Here is a 27,858-nt window from a genome sequence, read left to right as displayed (position 1 = left end):
ATGGTTGTCGTGTTGTAATTATTTGTTTACTCGTCTGTCTCTCAGGGGGCAGCATGGACAGGGACGATGTCTTCATCTCTGCATTACAGTGCCTAGCAGAGTGCCAGGTACAGGTGAGGATTTTATAAATATTTGCTGAGTGAAGTTTAGACTTTTAATAACTGTATATTAAATGATCATTATAAAATAAAAAAGATATGGATTTATTTATTTATATAAGTGCACATATTCATTCATCTATTTATTGAGACAAGTATCTATTGAAGCCCTATTATATGCTAAGCACTAGTGATTCAGTGATAAGCAAAAAATAGACATGATCCTTACCTTCATGGAGCTTTGAGTAGAGAGAAATATATTAATAAAATAATTATATAATGAATAAAAGATTTGCTACGGTGAAAATACCAAGAATAGGCATTTGGGTCAGTGAAAGCATATAGTTGGTAGTGGGGAGTGACAACCGATCTGAGTGCTGAAAATGAGAAGGAATTGTCTAGGGAGAAAGGAAAATAAAGAGCCTTCCAGGCTTAGTTAAGGCCTGTTCAAAGGCCCTGGGGTGGGAGGGAGTATGGTAAGAACAAGGGACTGAAAGATGGATAGTACGTCAGGAGCAGAGAGCGCAAGTGGACTTACGGCAGAGAAAAGGCTGTCGTGTAGGGCATGGGTTTTCAGAGGCCCTGTTAAGAAGTTTCGTCTTTATTCTAAATATAGTGGGAAACCAGTGAAAAACAGAGTGATTCTGGTGAGGTGTCATTGCATTTTTGTGGGAATTTATACTGGCCAAGTGATGATTTGCTTTACTATTTATTTTTGCTTTGACCATGCAAACTCTCAGGACAGGAACCATGTCTCATATTTCTTAGTGTTTCCAGCATCTAGCGCCTTACAATAAACAGAGTGGGGACCGAGAGATGTGTGCTTCTTGTTTTATTTCAGGTTCCTGAGAGTGAGGCTTTATGTAAACTCGCTTAGAGAGAAACTTAGTTGACCAAATCCCTTGGATAGCTTATAATGACATAACAATTTGTGTTAAAATTGTGATAAACGTGTTTAGTATGGTGAACAGACAGTTGGTTTTCCATTATCTTAATCGACAAAGACTGTTTCTTAAGTGTTTGGGAAGCTAATAGTCATGGTTAGTTTCAGAAGAACCTGCTTCCCTTGAGCAATAGAGTTATTTTATCACTCATGATGCTTGAAGGTTTACTATTACAGAGTCATTACTAGGGCCTTAAAGACCCTTTGGTCTTTAAAAGTCCTCTTTGAAAATGTAAACACTTAGTTGAGGGTAAGAGATATCTTTTTATGGAGATTCAAATATAAAGGAAATATATGTACAGTCATGAGGTGCTTAATGACGGGGATATGTTCTGAGAAATGCGTTGTTAGATGATTTCTTTGTTGTGTGAACATCATAGAGTACTTACACAGACGTAAGTGGTATAGCCTACTACACACCCAGGCTCTATGGTACTAGGCTTATGGGACTACTGTCATATATGTGGTTTGTCGTTGACTGAAATATCATTATGCAGTGCATGACTGCACTGGGTTAGAACAGGGGGCATCGGTGATGTGGAAGTGAAGTCTACCAGGTGGCCAGTCCCTCAGTTTTGCTTCTGTTGTCACCTCTAGAAATTAAAGTCATTTTGAGAATGCTGGCAATAGTTGTGCTACTGTCTGTAGCTGAATCTTCCTGGACTTTGGTTTTGCAACAAAACAGAGAGTACTTTTCTCCCTAACCTCTAGGATGCTGTGAAGTTTAATGACATCTTGAGGGACAGTGCGATGAACTTTGGGAGATGAGTTGCTCTGTCATACAGGCTGAGCCAGTGGCAGTATCTACCCAAAGCCTTTGTGTTTCAATGGACTTCTCAAATCAACTTTCAGAAACAAGTTCTTTTTGTAAGGCCAGGATATCATTAGAACAGCAGTGTACTTAATATTAAAATAGTGCTTTCTGATCTTCTATCAGATTTTCCAGACTTCTTTATTTGCCTCACTGCTCAATAAATTTCTGGTTGCTGGAGGGGACATGAATGAGAAAGAGAGCCTTTGTTGAGGTTTTGGGGTGAAGGTGGTTTTCCAGAATCTTCCATGATGATTCGAAAATTAAGAACTCTATGCACGACAGGGGCACATTTGCACTGCACAAGTTCTATGAAACTTTTCTTATTTCCCTCTAGGGCTTTCTCTACTCTGCCCTGTGGATTTCTACAACATCATTTTCATATTTGGCAATTGTTGCTCACAAATGAATTATGACTATGGCAAACCTTGCATTAAAAATATTTTTAAAAGAATAAAGCCATTCTATTATTAAATGTAACTCTATTATTTTCTCACATATTCACAAGATATGCTATAAATCTTATTTGGAGTTTTAATGTATTAAAAAAAATCACCACCAGGGAATAAGGTTCTGATTATTCAAGCGACCACACGAACCAAAGACCCCACCCGTTTTTTCACCTCTTCCTCTGAGAGATGCTCACTTTAGGTCCTAACTGTCTAATAGAGTCTAAATCAGGGATCAGTAAACTATAGGCCAAATCTGACCAGCATCCTTTTTCTATAAATAAATTCTTACTGGAACGCAGGTCCGCCCATCCACGTGAGTACTGTCCCTGCTGCTTTTGTGCTACAGCAGCGGAGTTGAGGAGTTGCAACAGAGAATATATGGCCTGCAGAGTTGAAGACAGTTACAGTCTGACCTTTTATAGAAAAAGTTTGCCAACCCTGGTCTAAGACATGTTTCTATATATTCCTTGACTATCAGTTAAGCTCTGAGATCCTTGAAAACACAGAGCAAATGCTACTTCTCTTTGTATCGTCACTGCTTATCACGCTGTCTTATTGGAAAGAAGTGCCCAAGTTCAGAAAGAATGAAAGTAGCCTAATCCGTCTGTGTAAATAATCACGCTCCCCTCACCTCCACCCTTAAAGAATATGGGAAAGAACTGTTGAGAGCCAGGCATAGAGTGATTTCCTATCAGGACAATTTCGGGTTGATTTTCAGGAAAATCTGTGTCAATCTGTATCAGTTTTGTTCTCATTCCAGCAACCCAGGGATGGGAAGGCAGGGATGTGAGAGAAGGACCGATGCAACCTTTCTGCCCCAAGAGCACTTTCATACCTAGTGATTTCCCACAAGTATTTGTAAGGATGTCCTGGTGTCGGGTGCTGGGCGGCTTGGACAAGGACTAGCTAAGCAGGCATGCTGGGATATTCCTGTTCACCCTAACTTATCCCAGCAGGCAAATTCTGTGTTGACATTTGGTAATACGTGAAAAAGGAGGTTTTGGGGAACCAAGTATAGCCTGTTCTCTGTACTCTTTCTACCTTTGTTTGAATGCTTTTGATTGACTTTACCTACGTATGTAAGTCTGGGAAATGACTGGAATGTGGATTAGTTTTTTAAAAGGTTCCTAGATCTAATACCTTGTTTGAGTAGGAATTGGAAAGGGCTCAGGAAAAGACTCTCAGCTTGTTTCCTTAATAACCAAGCCAGAGGTGGCAAATCTGTACTGTTTATTACCACTCTGACCCCTTATCACCCTTCTGCTGTCAGACATCACTAATAGATCGCCGCATTCTTTCAGACAGAGCCTCAGAATCCTTCTTAACATATTCTAAGTAGCCACCACTAATTAGTCAGAATTGGCACATGAGATGATACCTTACTTTCTGAAGCTGGTTTTACATATTTCTTAGTGTGAGAATCTTATTCCACCTCTTCTTTTTTCCTTAGCTCTTCATATGGTAATTGATCCAGGCCTTGAAGGCAGGAACTGGGGAGGCCTGGCAAACCAAGACATTTTCATCAGAGTGCAGAGCACGAACAAGGTGTGAGGGGACCAGATGGAGGAAAGCAGAGTGTGCATTGGAAAGGCACATGCAGTGAACTTGGAATAGGAGGGAGGAGCCAGATTAAGGTGGGCATTGGCATCTAGGTTGAGACATTTGAATGTGATTTGGAAAGTCAGTGTTCCCACAGGCTGGTAAGGGTATTAGTCAGGGTTCTCCAGAGAAACAGAACCGATAGGATAGGATGCGTATACACACACACACATACACACACATATATAGTGAGAGACAGAAAGAGAGACAGACAGAGCGGTGGGAGTGGGAATTTATTTTAAGGAATTGGCTCCTGTGATTGTGGAAGCTGGCAAGTTCAAAATCTTCAGTACAGGCCAGCAGGCTGGAAATTCTAGCAGGAGTTGATGCTGCAGTCTTGAATCTGAAGGCAGTCTGGAGGCAGAACTCTTCCTCTTCAGAGGACTTCAGTCTTTTCTTTCAAGTCCTTCCACTAATTGGATGAGGCCCACGCACTTTATGGAGAGTCATCTGCTTTATTCAAAGTCTACTGATTTAAATGGTAATTTCATTTTAAAAACACCATAACTGCAACATTGACTGGTGTTTGACCAGTCAATGGGGCGCCATAGGCAATGGGGCACCATAGCCTAGCCAAGTTGAAACATTAAAATTAACCATCACAGTCAGCATAGGTAATTTTCAATGGCAGACAGATTTGTGTTTTTAAATTTGTGTTATATATTTTAATTTCATTTACATAAAACTTCTGATTTCACAGAAATTATTGGTTAGAACAAAGGTAAGTTTATTTAAGTAAAACAAGGTTGATTTAAAGAAAATTATTAAAAAAATATTGGGCACAGATGGTCTATGGATGTGGTGAGTATATGAAGATTATGCTGAAATGACCGAAATTAGAGAACGGCAAGCGACAGAGAGTTGCTATTGTTGACCTTAAACAAATGACAGCCCGTTATTTCTCCAGCAAAAATGGGTTTATTCAGGATCAGCAAAGAATTGTAATTCGGGGCCTGCACCCATGGCAAGCCAAGTACAAGTCCCTAGCAGCAAAGGAAGAAGAAACTCTTTTATGGAGGGGAAGAGGAAGTTGGGAGGGCTGTTGTAAACAAAGAGTCCATTGGAGAAACTGAGAGTTTGAAGTACAGTGGCTTTTCCTTGGCTGAGTGGTGACACTCTCTCATTGGCTGAGCTCTTCTCCATCAAGAAAAGGGAGTCTTTCTTCCTGTTGGGCTCTGCTATCTAGATAGGGCAGGAGAGCTCCCCATTTTGGCCTCCCGACTCCATTTTAATAAGGTCTCTGTTTATTAATTTCCACACTATTCTCCTGTAACAAGGAAATGTCATAAGGAAATGGAGTTCTAGGAGGATTAATTCTGCTGCCCTGAACAAAGTCCATGGACAGAAAAAATTCATCAACAAATAATAAATGTGAATATACACAATGGAATACTACTCAGCCATAAGAAACGATGAAATCCAGCCATTTGTGACATCATGGATGGACATTGAGGGTATAATGCAAAGTGAAATAAGTCAGAGGGAGAAGGTCAAATACCGTATGATGTCCTTCATTAAGTAGTAGATAATAACAACAATAAACAAACACATAGGGACAGAGATCAGATTGGTGGTTACCAGAGGGGAAGAGGGGAAGGAGGAGGGTGAAAGGGATAATTCGGTACATTTGTGTGGTGAGGGATTGTAATTAGTATTTGGGTGGTGAACATGATGTAATCTATGCAGAAATAGAAGTACAATGATGTACACCTGAAATTTTTACAATGTTATAAACCAATGTTACTGCAATAAACAAAAAATAATAAATAAATAAATAAAATTAAAAAAAACCAAAAACAAACAAACAAAAAAAACAAATAATAAATGTGGAAATGTTCTCTTTTGTTATTGTAATAAAATTATGCATTTTCTAAAGATGCTAACTTGTTGCCTATTTTCTGAATGTAATTTTCCCAATCTGCTGTTTTTTGTTTTTAAAAAAATTGCTCATGCTACATTTTCTTTTTTTTTTTCCAAGTAGAAGTTTTAAATTTTATGTAATCTGAGCAGTTAGTCTTTTGCTATATGATTTCTAAAGGGATTTTAAGCTTAGGAAGTCATCCTTGGTTTTCAATTCACAGGTCTAATACCTTGTTTGAGTGGGCATTTGGAAAAGGATGTTTTAAAAATATTTAACTTTTTAATGTATCTGGGATTTATTTCGTTAGACACTGTGAGGGTTGGGTTTAAATCAATTTTATTTTGCTTAAATTCCTACAAGTTAATGAATAGTTCTTTCTTTCTGGTGATGTCACTTTTATTTTCTAGAAAATTCTTATATGGAACAAAATCAATTTCTGGACTGTCTAGTCTGTGTTCTTTATCTACATATTTTTTCTTCTTTTAGTAGTGTTTCACTTTATCATAGCCTTACAACACATTTAAATACCTAGTGTGGTTAGTCCCATCTCATATTCTTTATTCAAAATTTTCTCTGATAAACTTATCTAGTTTTTCTTCCTGAGAACATCAGAGTCTAGTCAGATTCTCCAAAATTTTCACAGAATGTTAATTGGATTTTGTGTAAATCATTTTGAGAGTTGTAATGAATTTATGTATAGTTCACTTATATATGAATTTATGCACATTTTCAATGAACTTTTGATGTTTGTGACTACAGAGCACAGATAAGATTAGAGTCAGTGAATTGGTCTAAAATAATAACAAAGACATTTTATTTCAGTTGCCTCCTTCACTTGAGCAATTTAGATGTATAAATAGCTAAATAGAATTTAATTCCCTTTCATTTTTGCACCTAAATGTCTGGTTGAGATGTAATCCAACAATCAAAGATCCAATGACTGGCCTCAGAGAGCAGAATAAAAGAAACAATGATAAACATTGTCAATGAATAGATTTAGAAACTCTTGAAGGGTAATTCCCATTTCAACTTTGATTTTAATTCCTTAGTATTTCAAATGGAAACTCATGATCCCTTTCTGCAAGGATCTGCAACTTGGGTGTGGGTAATTTTTTTTCTCACTTCCTTTGCCCTCCTCATGCTGGTGGTATCTGTACAGCTGGTTCTCCTGGCTCTGGCTAATTCTTGGTGCTCTTGAATCTTTCCTGACAGCAGAAAGTGGTGATCAGACAAGTTGAATGATTCAATGGAAATTTAATCTGATCTCATCTTAGCCACATGTAAGAAGCAACCTGCTGTGAACTAGAATTGTAATGCTGGGAATGATTGGATTCCTGCAGGCCTCTCTCCATTTTCTGTCCTGGTGAATGACTGCTAAAGGAATATAAAGCATGAAAAACATGGTAAATGTTGATTCGTTGACTTGGCCGTTGAACTGGACATCTTGCCTTCCTGCAGGTAAAATTAAAGAGGGCAATCACAGACTCTAGATTTTATTTATAAAGGTAAAGCATTTAAGTGTATTCACTTAAATTGCTTCTTGATGCAGTAATGTCTTATTTTCCTTTAAACTAGACTTCCAGCTTTGAACTCAGATATAAAAGCAAAACAAAACAAAGCAACAACCAAAACAAAAGAATCTCTGTCAATAGAACACTTTAGCTGCACACACTGATGACCTGAAGAACAGAGTTGACATGACGTGATTGGTCAGTTCACTGATGTGAAGGAAGGGAATCTTTTATTTGTGGCTGGCTAAGGAAGGCCAGTTACAATGTAGAAAAGCTGAGAAATGGTAGGAGAAAGGAGAAACCAACAGGAGAAGAGAGAAAACTAGACGTAAAATTATTAGCAACAGAAGAAAGGGAAGACTTTAGAGTTGGTGGTGTTAATGTTGAAGAAGATTATCGTGACCATTGTCACATTGTTGGCCCCCAGTGATCCATATCTCCCAGTATTTGCCCTTGTGTGGTCCTCTCTCTTTGAATCTGAGCTGGGACTGTGACTTATTTTAACCAACTGGCAGTGACAGAGTGATGCTGTATCAGTTCTTGATCTAAGCCTTAAGTTCCACTTTTGTGCTCTTAGGAGCCCTGATCTGCCTCATAAGAATTTTGTTAACCTGCTAGAGCTGGATGGAGAGGCCATAGGAGAAGCCACATAAGAGGGAGAGGCCCTGAGAGAAAATCCCAGCCATCCCAGTGTCCCAGTCAAGCCCAGTCCCCTGCTGGCCTACCAGCTGGATGAGTTCACATTAGTGACCATTGGCAAGATCAGCAGAAGAGTCACTCAGCTAAGCCCAGACTGCAGAATTGTGAGCAAATAAAATGTTCATTGTTTTAAGCCACTAAGTTTTGGAGTGGTTTGTTATACAGCAAAAAGTAGCTGCTGGTATGACAATGGAGAAGAAGAGTGAGGGATCAAGACCCAGTGACTCTACTCTCTGGGGCAGCATTGTGTAGAGTGAAGACGCAGGCATGGGTCCAAAGCAAGCTTGGTTCAAATTCTTACTTTTTCACTTTTTAGCTCTGTGGCCTTGGGCAAGTTATTTAATTTCTCTGGGGCTCAATCTTACCTGTAAAATGAGAAAAATATTTCTTCCCTCACAGGAGAGTTAAGAAATGAAATGAGTGAAAGTTTGGGGCACATAGTAAGTAAGTACCCGCTAAACATTAGTTCTATTCCATTTCCCCCACCTCCCCTTAGTTCCCTCGCCCCCTGAGGGGATGAAAGTGATCCAAACTACATTGACGCTGAAGGGTGGTCTGGGACCTGCTAAAGGCAGTTCTGTCACAGGTCAGTTTTGCACTGTGTATGTGTATTTGATAAACGTTCATTGTGTTTATATGAAAAAGAGTTAAACTCCTAAAATAGAAGTGACTAATTGTTTTGTAATGATGGCAGGTTTTGGGGCCACTGCTGGAGCCCATGCACATTTGTGTCTGTGTCCCAGACTGGCTACACCTGCTCCTCTGGAGGACCGCAGTTGTTTGTTAGCCTAAGCTTCAGTCATCAGGGAATGTCGAAGATACATTCAGCTTATTTTTATTTATTTATTTTTTTTGTGAGGAAGATCAGCCCTGAGCTAACATCTGTTGCCAATTCTCCTCTTTTTGCTGAGGAAGATTGGCCCTGGGCTAACATCTGTGCCCATCTTCCTCTAGTTTATATGGGTCTTGTGCAGCATGAAGCATTTTTTTTTTAACTCAGCTTATTTTATTGCAGAAAGCATGAAGGCATAGACTATTTCCATTAGATTTTCCCAAAAAAAGCATCACTATCTCAATTGTTTATAAAGTTCACTTAGGCAAAAATTGTACATTTTGAGGGCCAGCCCCAGTGGCCTAGTGGTTAAGTTCAGCACACTCTGCTTCAGCGGCCCAGGTTCAGTTCCTGGGCATGGACCTACACCACTCTGTTAGCAGCCATGCTGTGCTGGTGGCCCACATGCTAAAAAATAGAGGAAGACTGGCATGGATGTTATCTCAGGGCAAATCTTCCTTAGCAAAAAAAAAAAAAATTGCACATTTTGAGGCAGCACTGGGTAAAATATGACACTTGTTGAGTCCTTGCCGTCATACTAGAAAGTGATTTAGGGCCCTGGAAAGAAAGAAGCCCCATTTTGAGTGTCTAAATTATGTTAAAACTGTGCAGACACCAACTTTCCAAGCCTTCTGAGAGAAAACACACACGCACGCACGCATGAAAGAAAGGATTAGGGAGCAAATAAACCTGCCCTGGCCTCAGTTTCCAATCTGTAAATTGAGAAAGCCAGTCTGGAAGGTTCTCCAAGGTCATTCCAGCTCTGAGTGCAGCAGACCTCTCAGATCCTGTGCCTGTGTTAGCCCTTCATGGACAGTGAGATTAAAAACACAGTGCTCTCCAGCAAAACTTTAATTGCAGAGCTTTAATTAGAAAAAGAAGCAAAATACACTTTCAGATTATGATTTTTAATTTTATTTTCAATTGTGTTTTTATTGTTTCCATTTTATTTTGAAAGAGAAATGAAAGCCACAGTTTGTCAAATCGCTGCACACATTTTCTTACCATACACATGCTGCCCTGGCATGATAACCTAGTACAATTTTCTAAAGTGTGTTTTTAATGAGAAACTTAAATCCCTGAAATTTGTCTTAAACATGTTTTTCCTTCAGATCTGTTCTAGGGCTCTGGAGTTTCCATACCTCACTGTCAAGAGCAGGGCAGAGGGATTCGGCTCAGTTTAGCAGTCAGCTTGTGTTAGTCTCGCTCAAAGTTGTTTTTCTCTTAATGGCTTAGGAGAGCCATGCAAATGCTTTGATTCTAGTAATAAAAGTTTCAATGGGGAGAGTAGGTGAATTCCCATGTAATGTTGAGCCTATTAAAATGGCCATATCCAACGCTTATGCAGAGTATATTCTTACAAGGACTTTGAATAAGGGCCGGTCAACGTGGAAGAAAACATGAGAAAATGGGAGAGCTCAAGTGAATCTGGGAGTGTCCCTCCTCTCTCCAGATAGTGGACATTTGTTTTTGCCCCCTTTCATGGCGAGAGGGAAAGATCTCCCCAAAGTCTCTGTATGCTTCCAGAATGCTGACTTGCCCCCAGGCTTCACAGTGGAGCACGTATGTTAGACCACAGTTTCTCCAACTGTCTGTGGTGAAGGAGCAGTTTGCTGCCTCTCCCACACCCCCATCCACTGAGAACTGATACTTCTGTAAAATACAATAAAAATCAATCAGTGGAAAAATGACACACAAAACAAAGACCTACAAAATACAAGCCTCAATTTTTATTATTAGATTTAATTGTCAAATTGCAATCAAAGTTTGTAACCATCCTCAATTTCTATACTTATCTTGTTGCAGATGGAAACAAAAATGTGGGAGCAGGCACTGGTCCATGGACCACACTTTGAGTAGAACTGACTTAGACGAGGCCAACGGTATTCTCTGGTTCCCAGTAATTGTCTCAGAGGAGTACTTATGACCTGAGGTGGTCCCATTCACTTGAATGTTGCGACTTTACTTGAGAACACTGGGACAACAATTCTCTGTTTTTCCTGGCTGGTGCCATCTTGGGACCACAAGAGAAGTGGCTTGAGAATGAATTAACACTGAGAAAGCAGAACCAAGGGATAATGAGTCAGAGGCTGAATCTACTCCTGTATTGTGGAGAAATATAAGCCAATAAATTAAATTTTTTGCTTAAGCCACAATTCATCCAGTTTTCTACCATCTACAAGAGAAAGAGTCCTATGTGATACAGTGATTAATGTGCATATTTCCCATGAACTCTCAACCAGCTTCTCTTTTGCCAGTCATCTTTCCAAAACACAGATCTGGGTATGCCATTCTTCTGGTTATGAAAACGTAGCTCCCCACTGCCCTCAGCACAAGTTCAAGCTTCCTAAACTGTCATTCAAAGTCTTTCACAATTGAGTCCCCTTCTACCTTTGCAGCCTAATTTCTTGCTACTCTCATCCTCAGGCACATAATCTGTGCTTTAGCATGACCAGACATGTACTTCGTATATGCTACGGGTTTGCTCACGTTTCCCCTGGCTAGATTACACTTCCTTTCCCCACATACTTTCTGACTTTCCAAGAATAGAACCTTGAGAACATAAGGTTTATACTTTTATATGTTAAGCATTACACATCACCATCATTCCTGCTGATTAAAGGGCTAATTTTGAGATTGTTGGCAGGAGGGCAAATTGATGCACCCAGACATTTGAGAAAAACTGCATTTAGATCCCAAAGATCTCATTTCATAGGGAATCTAACATGGTTCTACTACCAAAATCTCAGAAGGCAACAAGCTTAGACGATGTGTGACTTTACGTTATTGCAAAAATGAATGAGAGAAACGAAAACATACGTCCACACCAAAACATGTGCACAGATGTTCACAGCAGCTTTACGCATAAGAGCCAAAAAGTGGAAACAACCCAAATGTTCATCAACTGATCAATGTATAAGCAAAATATAGTATATCTATACAATGGAATATTATTTGCTGTAAAAAGAAATGAAGTACTGATACATGCTACAACATGGACGAACCTTGAAAACATTATGCTTAGTGAAAGAAGCCAGATACAAAAGGCCGCATATTGTATGATTCCATTTATATGAAATGTCCAGAATTGACAAATCTATAGAGAAAGTAGATTAGTGGTTAACCTAGGGCTGGGGAGAATGAGAAGATTGAAGGGTGAAAGCTAAGAGGAATAGAGTTTCTTTTTAGAGTGATGAAATGTTCTAAAACTGATTGTGGTGATGGATGCACAACACTGTGAATATACTAAAAGCTATTGAATTGAACACTTTTAATGGGTTAATTGTATGGTATGTAAATTATGTCTCAATAAAGTAGTTTAAAAAAAAAGTTTATAGGAGCTTTATGCATAATTGTCAAAACTGGGGAGAAACCAAGATGTCCAAGGTGAATAGATTAATCAACTGTGGTGCATCCAGACAATTGAATATTATTCAGCACTAAAAAGAAATCAGCTATTGAGGTATGAAAAGACATGGAGGAACCTTAAATGCACATTACTAAGTGAAAGAAGCCAATCTGAAAAGGCTACACTCTTTATGATTCCAACTATATGACATATGGAAAAGGCAAAATTATGGAGCTAATAAAAAGATCAGTGGTTGCCAGGAGGTAGGGGGTAGGAAGACCACAGAGGATTTTTAAGGCAATGAAAATACCCCGTATGATACTACAATGGTAGATACCTGTCATTATACATTTGTCCAAACCCATAGAGCGTATGACACCAAGAGTGAACTCTAATGGATTTCAAGTGATGATAATGTGTCAATGTAGGTTCATTGATTGTAACAAATGTCCACTCTAGTGCTGTATGTTGATAGTGGGGAAGGTTGTGTGTGTATTTCAGGGGTAGGGGGCATATGAGAACTCTGTATTTTCTGCTCAATTTTGCTGTGAACTTAAAACTGCTCTAAAAAAGTCAAAAGAAGAAGAAGCGCAGAGTGACGTCAGCATCATGGCAGAGTAAGCTTGCCCCATTGAACTCTCTCCCTCTAAGACACAACAAAAAGGACATTCATATTCCAACAGAAGCTATTCACACAACACGGGACGTCTAAGGCACCCAGGCAGCCGTACACCCGAGGACTGAGGTGCTGGAATCTCCAGAGTAAGTGGAAGGAGGTAAGAGGAGCTCCCTTCCTTCCCCAAGGACTGTGACCCAGAGACTGAGACCATGCGGCTCTCAGAGGAGGGGGAGGGGCAGCTCGCCGCATGAAAAACGGCACCCTCCAAGACCCCTCACAGCCTGAGGGGATCCCCCTATGGAGGGAGTGGAACTGTTGCAAGGGTAGTTTCAACAAGCTAGCCCCTCAGCAGAGCAGAGAGCGACAGGGAGGTGAGAAACCTCTGAGATCAGGGAGGTGAAAGTAAGCACCCCTCCCCCACCCGGCCTGCCCGGCTGGTGCTTCAGCACAGTGGCGCTTCAGCTCAGCCCCATCCCCAGAGGCAGTGGCCCCCAGGCACCTGGCCCAACCAGCAGTGGGGTGAGCCTGCACCCCTGCACCAGAGGCAGTGGCAGCTTAGTCCCCACCACACCACAGCCCCAGCTGCTCCAGCTGGACCAAGCCATGGCCCCAGCTTCCCCAGCTCCACTGTGCGATGGCCCCAGCTCTTTCAGCCGGAATGTGCCTCAACCCCAGCTCCTTTGGCTTGACCACACCCCTCCCCCCGGCTCTAGCTGCTTCGGCTTGGCCTGTGAGCAGGCTCCAGCTGACTTGGTGCCAGCAACTTCAGCCCACTACACTCCAGTTCCAGCTTCTTTGGCCCAGCACACTCCAGTTCCAGCTTCTTCAGCCCAGCGGTGCTCCAGCTGCTCCTTCTTTGACCCAGTGCACTCCAGTTCCAGCTTCTTTGGCCCAGCGGCACTTCAGCTGCAGCTGCTTCAACCCACCTGCATCTGAGCCCCAGCTGCTTCGGCCTAGCTGTGGTCCAGCTCCAGCTGTTTCCACACTTCCCCTCCAGCAGCCTCCAATCAGCCACACCGCAGATCAGCCAGGGGCTGACAAGAGTGCCCACGGATTGAGGCGGGCCAGAATACACAGCTCTTGACCCCCACCAGCAGCAGCAAGAGGAAACTGCAGCCATATATTTTCAATATGAAGAAAGGTAAGCCAACACCAACAGGCACCATGCAAAAATATATTAAATCTCCAGACCAAAAGGAAAATGACAAGCACCCACAACCCGGAAAGCACAGAAATGTATAACCTTAATGAGAGAGAATTCAAAATAGCCATCATAAAAGAGCTTAATGAAATACAAGAAGACTCAGACAGACAACTCGGTGAAATCACGAGTTTCTTCTCAAAAGAGATTGAATCTATAAAAAAAAATACAGTCAGAAATCTTAGAGATGAAAAACACAATAGAGGATATAAAGACAAATCTGGAAGCCTTAAGCACCAGAGCTGACAATATGGAGGAAAGAATTAGCAACATTGAGGACAGCAATTCAGAAGTGTTCCAGATGGAGGAGGAAAGAGAACTAAGACTAAAAAGAAATGAAGAAACTCTCCAAGAAATATCTGACTCACTTAGGAAATCCAACATAAGGATTATAGGTATTCCAGAGGGAGAAGAGAGGGCAAAAGGAGCAGAGAACTTGTTCAAAGAAATAATATCTGAGAACTTCCCAAACCTGGAGAAGGAGCTGGAAATATGAGTGAATGAAATCAATAGATCTCCTAAATATATCAACAAGAAAAGACCCTCTCCAAGGCATATAGTAGTAAAGCTGGCAAAAGTCAACTACAAAGAAAAAATATTAAGGGCAGCTAGATCAAAAAAAAAAAAAAAAAAAATACAAAGGATTTCCTATCAGGTTCTCAGCCGATTTCTCGACAGAAACTTTATAGGCTAGGAGAGAGTGCAATGACATATTCAAAGTTCTAAAGGACAAATACTCTATCCAGCAAAAATATCCTTCAGATATGATGCAGAAATAATAACTATCCCAGATAAACAAAAGCTAAGGGAGTTCATTGCCACAAGACCTCCACTACAAGAAGTGCTCAAAAAGGCCCTCATCCCTGAGGAAAAAAAGAGAAGGGGGATTCAAAGTTTTGAACAAGGAGGAAAATAGGTCGACAAAACCAGAAAAATTGCAGTCCTCTATCAAAATAGATTAGCAAACACTTAATTATAAAACCAAAGATCAAGGGAAGTTAAGCACCAAGCATAAATGCAACTTCATCATGTTAAACACGAACCCATAACACAAGAAGGAATAAGATGTGACAACAATAACATAGAAGGGGAAGAGGAAAGGGATCAAATCGACTTAGTGTAGGGGAATAAGAGGCCATCAAAAAATGGACTATCACATCCATGAGATTTTTTATACAAACCTCATGGTAACCACTAACCAAATAATCAGAGCAGAATCACACACGATAAAGAAAGAGAAAACTAAGAGAACCCCCATACAGAACTACCAAACTGCACTGGTAGTCTGAAACACATGGGACAAGAAACAAAAGAAATGCAAAAGAACTGGAAAAAGAGCAATAAAATAACAACAACAAGCACTCATGTATCAATAATTACCCTAAATGTAAATGGACTGAACTCTCCAATCAAAAGACACAGAGGGGTGGGATGGATTAAAAAACAAGACCTAACAATATGCTGCCTCCAGGAAACATATCTCAGCTCTAAAGACAAACACAGGCTCAGAGTGAAAGGATGGAAGACAATACTCCAAGCTAATGGCAAACAAAAGAAAGCAGGTGTTGCCATACTTATATCAGACAAAGTTGACTTCAAGATAAAACAGGTAATGAGAGACAAAGAGGGGCATTATATAATGACAAAAGGGACACTCCACCAAGAAGACATATCACTTATATATGCACACAATACAGGAGCACCAAGGTACATGAAGCAAGTATTAACAAACCTAAAAGGAGATAGTAACAACAACACAATAGGGGACCTTAACACCCCACTCTCATCAATGGACAGATCATCCAGACAGAAAATAAATAAGGAAATAATGGACCTAAGTGAAAAACCAAATGACATGGATTTAATAGACATATACAGAGCACTCCATCCAAACACACCAGATTACATATTCTTCTCAAGCACGCATGGAACATTCTCAAGAATAGACCATATGTTGGGAAACAAGGCATGCTTATATAAATTTAGGAAGATTGAAATCATTACAAGCATCTTTTCAGACCATAGTGCCATGAAGTTTGAAATCAACTACAAAGAAAAAACCGAGAAAGTGACAAAGCTGTGGACACTCAACAACATGCTACTAAACCACCAATGGATCATTGATGAAATTAAAGGAGAAATCAAAGCATATCTAGAGACAAATGAAAATGAAAATACACTGTACCAACTCATATGGGGTGCAGCAAAAGCAGTCCTGAGAGGGAAACTCATAGCAATACAGGCCCACCTTAACAAACAGAAAAAGCCCAAATAAGCAACCTCAAACTACGCCTAACAGAATTAGAAAAAGAGGAGCAAAGAAAGCCTAAAGTTAGCAGAAGGAGGGAAGTAATAAAAATCAGAGCATAAATAAATGAAATTGAAATTAAAAAAACAGTAGAAAGGATCAATGAAACAGAGAGCTGGTTCTTTGAGAAGATAAACAAAATTGACAAACCCTTAGCCAGACTCACCAAGAAAAAAAGAGAGAAGGCTCAAATAAATAAAATTAGAAATGAAAAAAGGAGAAATTACAACAGATACCACAGAAATACAAAAGATTATAAGAGAATACTATGAAAAACTATATGCCAAAAAATTGGACAATCTAGAAGAAATGGATAAATTCATAGACTCATACAACCTCCCAAAACTGAATCAAGAAGAAATAGAGAACCTGAATAGACCAATCACAAGTAAAGAGATTGAAACAGTAATCAAAAACCTCCCCAAAAATAAAAGTCCGGGACCAGATGGCCTCTCAGGAGAATTTTACCAAACATTCAAAGAAGACATCATACATATCCTTCTCAAACTATTCCAAAAAATAGAGGAATATGGAAGACTTCCCAACACATTCTACGAGGCCAACATCACCCTGATACCAAAGCCAGACAAAGACAATACTAAGAAGGAAAACTACAGACCAATATCCCTGATGAATATAGATGCAAAAATCCTCAAAAAATATTGGCAAATCGAATACAGCAATACATTAAAAAGATCACACACCATGATCAAGTGGGATTTATACCAGGGAAACAGGGATGGTTCAACATCCACAAATCAATGTGATTCACCACATTAACAAAACAAGGAATAAAAACCATACGATCATCTCAATAGATGCAGAGAAGGCTTTTGACAAGATCCAACATCCACTTATGATAAAAACTCTCAACAAAATGGGTATGGAAGGAAAGTACCTTAACATAATAAAGGCCATGTATGACAAACCCACAGCCAACATCATACTCAATGGGGAAAAACTGAAAGCTATCCCTCTGAAAACAGGGACAAGACAAGTGTGCCCAGTCTTGCCACTCTTATTCAACACAGTAATGGAGGTTCTGGCCAGAGCAATTAGGCAAGAAAAGGGAATAAAAGGAATCCAAATAGGCAACGAAGAAGTGAAACTCTCACTGTTTGCAGATGACATGGTCTTATATATAGAAAACCCTAAAGAATCCATTGGAAAACTATTAGAAATAATCAACAACTACAGCCAAGTGGCAGAGTACAAAATCAACTTACAGAAATCAGTTGCATTTCTATATATAAACAATGAACTAACAGAAAGAGGACTCAGGAAGACAATCCCATTTACAATTGCAACAAAAAGAATTAAATATCTAGGAGTCAATTTAACCAAGGAAGTGAAAGACCTATACAATGAAAACTATAAGACATTATTGAGAAAAATCAATGATGACATAAAGAAATGGAAAAATATTCCATGCGCTTGGATTGGAAGAATAAACATAGTTAAAATGTCCATACTACCTAAAGAAATCTACAGATTCAATGCAATCCCAATCAGAATCCCAAGGACATTTTTCATAGAAAAAGAACAAAGAATACTAACATTCATATGGGCATGGCTAAAGCAATCCTGAAAAAGAAGAACAAGGCTGGAGGCATCACAATCCCTGACTTCAAAACATACTACAAAGCAATAGTAATTAAAACAGCATGGTACTGGTACGAAAACAGACACACAGATCAATGGATCAGAATTGAAAGTCCAGAAATAAAACCTCACATCTATGGGCAGCTAATCTTTGACAAAGGAGCTAAGGACATACAGTGGAGAAAGGAAAGTCTCTTCAATAAATGGTGCTGGGAAAACTGGACAGCCACTTGCAAAAGCATGAAAGTAGACCATCTTCTTTTGCCATACACAAAAATTAACTCAAAATGGATCAAAGACCTGAAGGTGAGACCTGAAACTATAAAACTCCTGGAGGAAAACATAGGTAGTACACTACTGGCCATCAGCCATAAGGGGACCTTCTTGAATTCCATGCCTACTCAGAAAAGGAAAACAAAAGAAAAAATAAACAAGTCGGATTTCATTAGGTTAAAGAGCTTCTACAAGGCAAACAAAACCAGGATCAAAATGAATAGGGAACCCCGCAGCTGGGAAAAAATATTTGCAAACTGTATATCTGACAAGGGATTAATCTTCATAATATATAAAGAACTCATACAACTGAATAATAAAAAAACAAACAACCCAATAAAAAATGGGCAGAGGATATGAACAGACAGTTTTCCAAGGAAGATATACAGATGGCCAATAGGCACTTGAAAAGATGTTCAACATCACTAATCATCAGGGAAACGCGAATCAAAACCACACTAAGATATCACCTTACACTCGTTAGAATGGCTATAATCACCAATACAAAAAGCAACAAATGCTGGAGAGGCTGCGGAGAAATGGGAACCCCAATCCACTGCTGGTGGGAATGCAAACTGGTGCAGCCTCTATGGAAAACTGTATGGAGATTCCTCAAAAAATTAAAAATAGAAATACCTTATGATCCACCTATCCCACTACTGGGTATCTACCTAACGAACCAGAAATCAACAATCCAAAGAGGCTTATGCACCACTATGTTCCTCACAGCATTATTCACTATAGCCAAGACATGGAAGCAACCCAAGTGTCCCTCGACTGATGAATGGATAAAGAAGATATGGTGTGTATATACCATGGAATACTGCTCAGCCATAAAGAAAGACAAAATCGTCCCATTTACAACAACATGGATGGACCTGGAGGGTATTATGTTAAGTGAAATAAGCCAGAAAGAGAAAGACAAACAGTGCATGATTTCACTCATATGTGGAAGATAAACCAACACATTCACAGCTAGAACTGTTTGGTGGTTACCAGGGGCTAGGGGGGTTGGGGTGGGCACAAGGGGTGGAGTGATGCACTTATATGGTGACTGATAAACAATAATGTACAACAAAAATTTCCCAATTAAAAAAAAGCCAAAAAAAATAAAAAGAAGAAGAAGAGGGAGAAGAAGAGGAGGAGGAAGAAGAAGAAGAAGAGGAAGAAGAGTAGGAGGAAGAGGAGGAGGGGAAGGGGGAAGAGGAAGACAAGGAGGAGAGGAAGGTGACCTCACAAGGCTCCTGTCACTTGGCACCAATTCTGAAGTTTTCCCCGACCCCTCTCTCCTCTCCCTCCTGGCAGGAGAATTAATTGATCCTTTATCTGTGTTTTCATTGTGTTCTCATTCCTACTTCTTTTACAGTTTGTGTCACTTTATTATAGTTTGCAGGTCTCACCTCCTGAGCTATGACCTGCCCGAGGGCACAGGCGCTGCCTTATTTTGTTGATATTTCCACTAGAAATACTACATAGTAGAGTTCAATAAAAGTTGTTGTGTGAATGAATGAAGGACATCATACAGCTACTGTTTTAAATGCAGTTTTAAAGGATTTTGCCCTAAAATCTCTTCTTCTCCAGGCTTTTTGGTATCCTGCAAACAGCTGCCTCCATGTGGCTCATCCCAGGGACAGTGGTCAGGATGTGAGAAGACTGTCCCTAGAAAATTGAGAATGTATGAGAGTCCTAAACTAATGACTTCTCTCTATTGAGTCTCCTCAGATAGCAGCGTATTCTTCTAGTAGAGCTTGTGGAAAACACTCCTCCTTGGAGACAGTAAAACCAAGTGCAGTCTGAAATCTGGGACCAGACTTCTGTGGTGACGTTGGTCAATTGGGAAGATGTTGTGGGCCTGTGAGGAGATCTCATTCTACCAAAAGCCATCTCTGCCACCTCTGCATGGCTGCCTGAAATGCTCTGGTGAGAGTTCTATTACAGGGCTTAGGGGTGAGATATATGTAAAATGTGTGAGGTGTATTCCTGGAGGGGTGACATTTTCACTGTTATTATTCATTTATACCTCACTGAGAGTCACATGAAATATGGTTCTTGAAAGCAGGTTTTAAGAGGACAACAGAGAAAACCTATCAAGACACTGGTGCTGAGAGTGAAAAGGAAAAGTTACCTAAGAGGTGATAGAATAACAAATATAGCTTTTCTGTGCAGTTGTGTGACTGTTGATCTGCGCAGGGATTTTCCCTAAAATTGCACGATGAGGTCCTTAAGGACAGAGACCACAATTTACAGATACTTGGGTCGCCTAGTTTCCAGCAATAAATGTTATTAAATGAAAACTTGACTGCGGCTGCATATCAAAGTGGCCCCTCTTGGCAGATTTTATCCTCCAGGCAGGGTACTTGTTCCTGCATAATTGAAAGGAGACTGCCGGATGAATGCTGCCTCACCCTTTCACAAGAGATCAAGTAACAGTGCTGGGCTGTGGGTGTCAAATCAAGGGCAGTACAGTTTAAGAAAGACATGAGAAATTAGGAGACAGGTCAGGGGACAGCTGTCATGAAGATAAGGAGTTTACAAAAGAAGATGTAGGAAGAGGGGAGGGAAGTACTGGGATTATTTAAACCCGACAAGAGGAGCCTGAGAAAAGTGTGACAGGTAGTTGACTTTTGAACATGTGTGGGGATGATCATATGGAGCAGAGCTTCTCAGTTTTTCTCATGGCAAGGCACTCTTAGGAAAAGATTATATTTACAGGGCCCACAAGGGCAATCAGGTGAGGCTGCTCAAGACTAGATTCTGCCCTAGGCTTTGACACTCCTAGGTCCCACCCTGCCACCCAAGGGCTGAGGGGATCAAGAGCTTAGCACAATGTAACCTATCCCAGCCTTTGGGGAGTATATGGACTGAATGTTTGTGTCCCCTCCAATTCATATGTTGGAACCCTAATCCAAATGTGATGGTAGAAGGAGATGGGGCCTTTGGGAATTTGATTTGTTCATGAGGGTAGAGCCTTCATAAGTGGAATTAGTGCCCTTATAAAAGAGACCTTACAGAGCTCCCTCACCCTCTTTTCTCCACGTGAGGTTGCAGGGAGAAGGCAGATGTCTGTGAACCAGGAAGTGGGCCTCACCAGACACTGAACCTGCTGGTGCCTTGATCTGGGACTTCCCAGCCTCCAGAACTCTGAGAAATAAATGTTTGTGGTTTAAGCTACATGTCTATGGTATTTTTGTTATAGTAGCCTGAACTGACTAAGATAAGGATTTGTACACCTGTTAGGAAATGGACATAGAGGGCAGGTCTGTATTTTAGGTAGATTAAGAAAAAGTAGAGTCAAAATAAAAAATGAATGATTAAAATAAAGGGAGAAAATGCTTTATTATTGGATTTGAAAATACTGGACTAATTTGTCAAAGGGTGTGTGTGTGTGTGTGTGTGTGTATGTGTGTAGCATGTCCCGAGAGTCTTTATGCAGTTTAATCTTCACTAACTTCAAAAAAATAAGTGCTACAGACTTACGCCCAAGATCATTTGAAGGTTTATTGACATTTATTTTATACAGTCATGTGCTGCATAATGACGTTTCAGTCAACGACGGACCACATATACGATGGTGGTCCCATAAGATTAGTACCACGTAGTCTAGGTGTGCAGTTAGGCTATACCATACAGGTTTGTGTAAGTACACTCTATGATGTTCACAGAATGACAAAATCGCCTAATGACTCATTTCTTAGAACTTCTACTCATTGTTAAGTGACACATGCGTGTATTGTAAACACTTCACTAAGGCATTACAGAATGGGTATCATAACCATTCACTGAAAGAACACTATACTGAATGCGGCTTGCAAGTAGCTTGTTAGAAATACCTTTATTACAAGTCTATAAAATAATTCACTACATGCCTTACAAAATGGGTAACACTTCCATTCACGGAAAGAACACTGCTGAATGCAGCTTGCAAGTGGCTTGTTAAAATGTCTTTATCAAAAGTATTGAAAATACTTCACATCAGGCATTACAGAATCAGTATCACTTTCATTCACTGAAAGAACACTGTGTGAGTGCAGCTTTAAAGTACTTGTTAGAAACATCTTTATTACAAGTCTCAAACACTTCACTATATGCTTTACATAATGGGTATCACTTTTATTCACTGAAAGAACATGTGCTGAAAGCAGCTTGAAAATAGTTTGTTAGAAACACCTTTCTCTCTCTTTTTTTTTTTTTGCATGGAAACATTCGCCCTGAGCTAACATCTGTTGCCAATCTTCCTCTTTTTTTTTTTTTCTCCCCAAAGCCCCAGTTCATGGTTGTATATCATAGTTGTAAGTCCTTCTAGTTCTTCTATGTGAGCTGCTGCCACAGTATGGCAACTGACAGATGAGTGGTGTGGTTCCATGACCGGAAAATGATCCCGGGCCACTGAAGAGGTGAGAGTGCTGAACTTTAACCACTAGGCCATCGGGGCTGGCTCTAGAGACATCTTTAATACAAGTTACTGAAATACTTCACTACATGCATTACAGATTATCACTAGTATTCACTGAAAGAACATTGTGTTGAATGTAGCTTGCAGGTAGCCTATTGGAAACATCTTTATTACAAGTAGGTAAAAACTTCACTACACACATCATCTACTGTGTATAGCTTCCATTCATCGAAAAAACACTGTGCTGAACACAGCCTTCAAGTAGATTGTTAGAAACATCTCTATTGTAAGTCTCTCAAACACTTCACTACATGCATTACAGAAAAGGCGTCATTTTCATTCACCGAAAGAACACTGTGCTGAACACAGCTTGCAAGGAATTTATTGAAAACATCTTAATTACAAGTACAGTACTGATTTTAGTTTTGTGAATGTTGAATAATGACTTATTCATTTTAATTATTTGAGTCAGCCCCTCTGATTGATGTGTTCCTGCTTGGGATAATTGATGAAGAGTGGTAGGGTGTGCGAGCTCCCTATATAGGCCTTCCTGACTCCAATTTTAGTTGAGGTTTCCTTTATTAATTTTAACAACACTTATTCTGTGAATGTTGAATAGCAAATTTTAGGTTTTTGTTTCAGTCAGCCTTTAGCATCTTCAGTTACCGACCCCAACAGGAAGAAGCATCAGTAACTGACCCCAACAGGAAGAGACATACCTTGTACTCCCAAACAGGAAGTGCAACTACTTTACTACTCTAGTAGGAAGAAGGAAGACTTCCTTCTTGCTCAGCAACAAGACCAGCCAATGGAAAACAGCACAGCTCAGCCAATGAGAAGCCATCATTGCCTGAACTTTTTCTTTCCTCCAATGAACTTCCATTTTGTCCTTGCTGATGACTTCCTGTCCTTGTCCCACCCTCATTACTATAATAGCCTTCCATATTTTGTGACCCCTCACCACCAGGTCACTCTCTGCCACCAGAGGCTTTTCCTCCCTTGGATTCCAAATTCCCAGTGGACCATTCCCCACCCCAATCCCTTGCCTTTACCCTCCTTCCACCACATGACACTCAGACAGCAGATCCTGTTGTCCAGCCAGAGGCCACATTCCCAGTGGACCATCCGCCCCCCAACCCTTTGCCTCTCCCCCTCTATCACCATGTGACACTCAGACAGCAGATCCTATTCTCTATATAGAAGCCACTGTGTCTCTGCATACCATGTTCTCTCTTGACCCTATCCTTTCCCAAGATATCAAACCATTACCAGATTAGTCCCAGACAGTGAATCTCACTGATTCATTGGCTTGTCATCACACACCACCAACTCTGTCTGTTCACCACCACCAGACCACCCTTTAACTGTGACTCAATCTATATCAATTTCCACCTTATTGAAGCCTGTCTCGGAGAACTCATCTCCAGATAACCCTGGTTGGTTGTCCACTTGTGTCCCAACAATCAGAGGCACTGACCACTCAAGTCTGTCGGTTTCAGAATGCTCCTCATGGAAAGCTCATGGCAAAGACTTGTTCCCTTCCACCTTGGCCCAATGTGATTTCAATAAAGAGTTTCTTGCCCCCTATTCTTCAGAGGCCTCTTTTGGGGGAAATCCTGCAACCAACCTTGTAGAGCCTGGTAACCTCTCATTTCTCAGCCCTGATATCCTGGCACTCCTGGAGAGACAAGTCCAAAAGAGGAGTGACTTCCTGATGTGGGAGGAAGAGGAAAAGAAAAGGGGTTCTTTTCCAAAAGATCTTAGGCCAGACTACCAACTAAATTCCTCAGAGAAAATGTTGGAGTCAATTGCTGATAAGCATGACTCAGCAGTCTCCCTTCCTTTTTGGAGCAGCAAAGGCAAACCAAAGGAGGTGCACATGCACCAGTGGCCCCCGTATCCTAAGACCTCAGAGGACCATTTACAGCAAAAACGTGTCCAGCTCTTCCGGGGTCTCCCATCTCTACACAGCAAGTCCTTGCCCTCTGCTGACCATGTCTCAGGTGACTGTTCCTCAATCTTTATTTTCAATAAAATCTTGAATGCCTCCACAGGCCAAGAATTGTGAGTACTTTCCCATGCCCTACCTCTGTCCTTGCCTGAGATCCAGTTTTAACCCTTGTCTCAAACCCTGCTCCAATCCCAGCCCCTACCTCTCACTCAGGTCCAGTCCCAGGCCCACCTTCAATCTCCACTCCCAATCCTACCATCTGGTCCTCTACCTGAGACCGAGATCTGTGGAGTGTGTTTCCATAGACCCCAGAAGAAATTGGAGTCTCTCATCTCATCTGAAATTCAACACCTGGAATGGAACGTGTTGCAGAAGCAACAGGGATGTTTGTGGAGTTTATCCTCTGTGGTCCAAAGATATCAGAAGAATTTTGTCCTTCAGGTCCCAACTTTCCTAAGCATTGAACCTCCCAGGCCCATGTTTCAATCTCCGTCTCTCCTACAGAGTTTCCTCTCAGCAATGAGCTTCAGGAGAAACTAGAGGATCACCTTCTAAAGAGGTTCACCCAACACCAGTGGGGCCTGCCCCACAGGATCCATGAGTATCTGTCACTAATGATACCTCCGAGCAATATTTCAGAGATACCTGAGTCAGAGAGCAACCATGGACTCTTATGGGTTTCTGTGAACAAAAATCTAAACATTGGATTGAGCCAACCCAAAACCTTCTGTGAGAGAACCTCAGAAATGCTTCATCTAAAGAAGGATGTGAGGAAGGATCAGGGACATACTCCAGAGAATGGCCCAAAAGCTCATCTGTTGAGTGACCCAGAGAGCTCTTCAGATAAGGATCTGGGGTACAACTCTAAGAAATAGCCACCAAATAGCCACATGGTGTGTCTGTCAGGGAAATATTCAAGGGCTTTGGGGGAGAGTCTAAGTCAGAAACAACTTGAAAATGTCCTGAAGTACATTTAAGCAAGAAGTTTGAGGAAATCAGTGAGGGTCGGCTCCCTGGGAATGTGCATAGCTCATGGCCTGCTATCAAGCAGACATTGCTGCTTTCTGACAAATCCCACACCCAAATAAAACAGAAATGTTTGCCACCATCAGTGGGTAAGGACCACTCCCTGGATACCTTCCAAGGAGATTTCCTTCATTGATTCCAGTGCACAACAGATGCTGGAAGCCCATATTAAAGTGTTTCATACGAGGATGGTGTGGAGCCTTCCCTACAGGGTCCTTGAATCCATACAGATCTCTACACTGAAAGATGCCACATCCCAGTGCCTGTCCCGTCCCCACTTTCCCTCCTCAACCAACCTGATTTCTGAGGTGGACTCCAAATCTGGGGGCTTCAAGCCCCTTAGAGGAAGCTCTAAATCTCTTCATGGAGACAAAGTGGGAACAACAATTTCAGCCCCTGTCTTGGATCGTCCTCTCCCGACCACCTCACCTGTGGGCAGGGAAGGACAGGGGGCCCTGAGACAGTCACCCTCTGGTATCAACCGAGAGCTTGCAGAGGATCTTCAGAGAAGTAAGGTGCAGACTCTTCTGCCTGTCACACACGGCAACACAGGCAAAGCAAGTCAGAGACAGATTCGACTAGGCAACAGATGCCCCCCAAAGCTGCCCGCAAGGCAAGCTGGTGCTGGAGATGAGCCAGAGAAGAAGAGTGTGAGCTCCAGGGATGGAGTAGAAACATAAAAGGGCAAAAAGACGGAGAAGAATTCAGAACATTTCTCTGTGGTCAATGTGTCCAGGGAGATATTCAGGGCCAAAGAGCTCGATGCTCTTCAGTCAAAAATTGGTGACATCTTGACAACCAGCAAGCCAGGAAGCTCCCAAATGATAAATGTGAATCAGAGTAAAGTAGAAACTACCGGGACCACTGAAAGCCCCCCACCAAGAAGACTAGTTCTGCAAGATCTTAAATCATCAGACCTTAAAGAACAGTTATTTGGTGAATTAAAGTTTGAACTGGGGAAGAGGGAGCAGAGCCAGGCCCAAGGCCAACCCACTGACAACCCCTTGCCTCAGAAAGCTTGACTTACAAGCCTCACTGACTCATGCCCAGGAGGTCTCCAGTGGGACACAGGAGCTTCCCAGGTGCTGCATGTCCATTTGGAGGACAGAGGAATCAGCATGGAGCAGCAGCAGGAGCCCTGGGTCTCTAAGTGTGTCTTAAGGAGGTGCCAGGATAAGAATTTCCCACCAGCTGCAGAGAATGAGCCCTCCGGGCCCCAAAGCAGAAGAGTGTGGTGGAGGGGACGCAGGGTTGGGGACATCTCAACCTAGAAAGAAGAGTTTCCCAACTCAGGACATGGCACTAGAGGAGACACTTGGGAGCAAGCCTTCCCAGACCCCATCACAGATGAGATAGCGTCCTCCTGAAACCCTTTTCAGAAAAAAAATAACTTTTTGCAATGGCTTCATCCCAGGATAAAATGCAGAAGGCAAGAGAATTCCCAGGGAAAGGGCAGCCCCATATCATCTGCGCAGAGCAGATGCCTAGTTAAAAGGGGAGCTGGGGCCAGCCCCGCGGCTTAGCGGTTAAGTGCGCACGCTCCGCTACTGGCGGCCCAGGTTCGGATCCGGGCGTGCACCAACACACCGCTTCTCCGGCCATGCTGAGGCCGCATCCCACATACAGCAACTAGAAGGATGTACAACTATGACATACAACTATCTACTGGGGCTTTAGGGGGAAAAAAAAAAAAGAAGGAGGAGGATTGGCAACAGATGTTAGCTCAGGGTTGATCTTCCTCACAAAAAAAAAAAAAAAAAAAAAAAAAAAAAAGGAGAGCTGCTGTTACTGGGATGACCACAGCTCAGAAGATCATGACAGACACTGGGAAGTTCCTAGAGGAGAAAGTGGGATGTTGGCATGTGATAGATACCACCTGCCCCCGAGAGTCCCTTCCCTCCCCGAGGAAGTTTGGGAAAACTCAGCAGAAGGCCGAAGTGCAGGCCCAGGCAGAGCCCGTCCAGCGGCATCCTTCCAACTACAGGGTTACCTCCTGTAAAGTGGCAAACACCAAGTCCTGGCGCCAGGAAGCTGTCTTTGCTGGCCAGAGTTATCCTACAAGCATTAGACGGAGCAGAGACGAGGACAGACATCTCCAGAAGGTTGTGGCCATTAAGGACCAGCAATTGGATCAGAAACATCCCTCATCCATGCCCCGCAGGGAGCCTGTGCTCCATCCAAGCCCCTCCTGCAGGCATCAAGCTGGCCAGGGGCCTCCGGCCGCTCTCGCCACTGCTGAAGACACTGTGTTCAAAGATCTGTCTCTGCTGTTTCAACAAAAAATGCTTCTCCAGCATTTCCAGGGAGGAAAATTTCCTACCCCAAAATAA

General features: G+C 41.5%; 1 pseudogene; it reads left to right on the top strand.

Annotated features, from left to right (window-relative positions):
- Nucleotides 1-53: 53 nt before the first annotated feature.
- On the top strand, nucleotides 54-27,858 carry LOC131419844 (spermatogenesis-associated protein 31D1-like; annotated as a pseudogene).

The sequence above is a fragment of the Diceros bicornis genome, chromosome 22 (genome assembly GCF_020826845.1).
Source record: "Diceros bicornis minor isolate mBicDic1 chromosome 22, mDicBic1.mat.cur, whole genome shotgun sequence".
Taxonomy (NCBI): Eukaryota; Metazoa; Chordata; class Mammalia; order Perissodactyla; family Rhinocerotidae; genus Diceros; species Diceros bicornis.
Note: the sequence above shows the minus strand (reverse complement) of the source record. Positions and strands in the feature narration are given on the sequence as shown.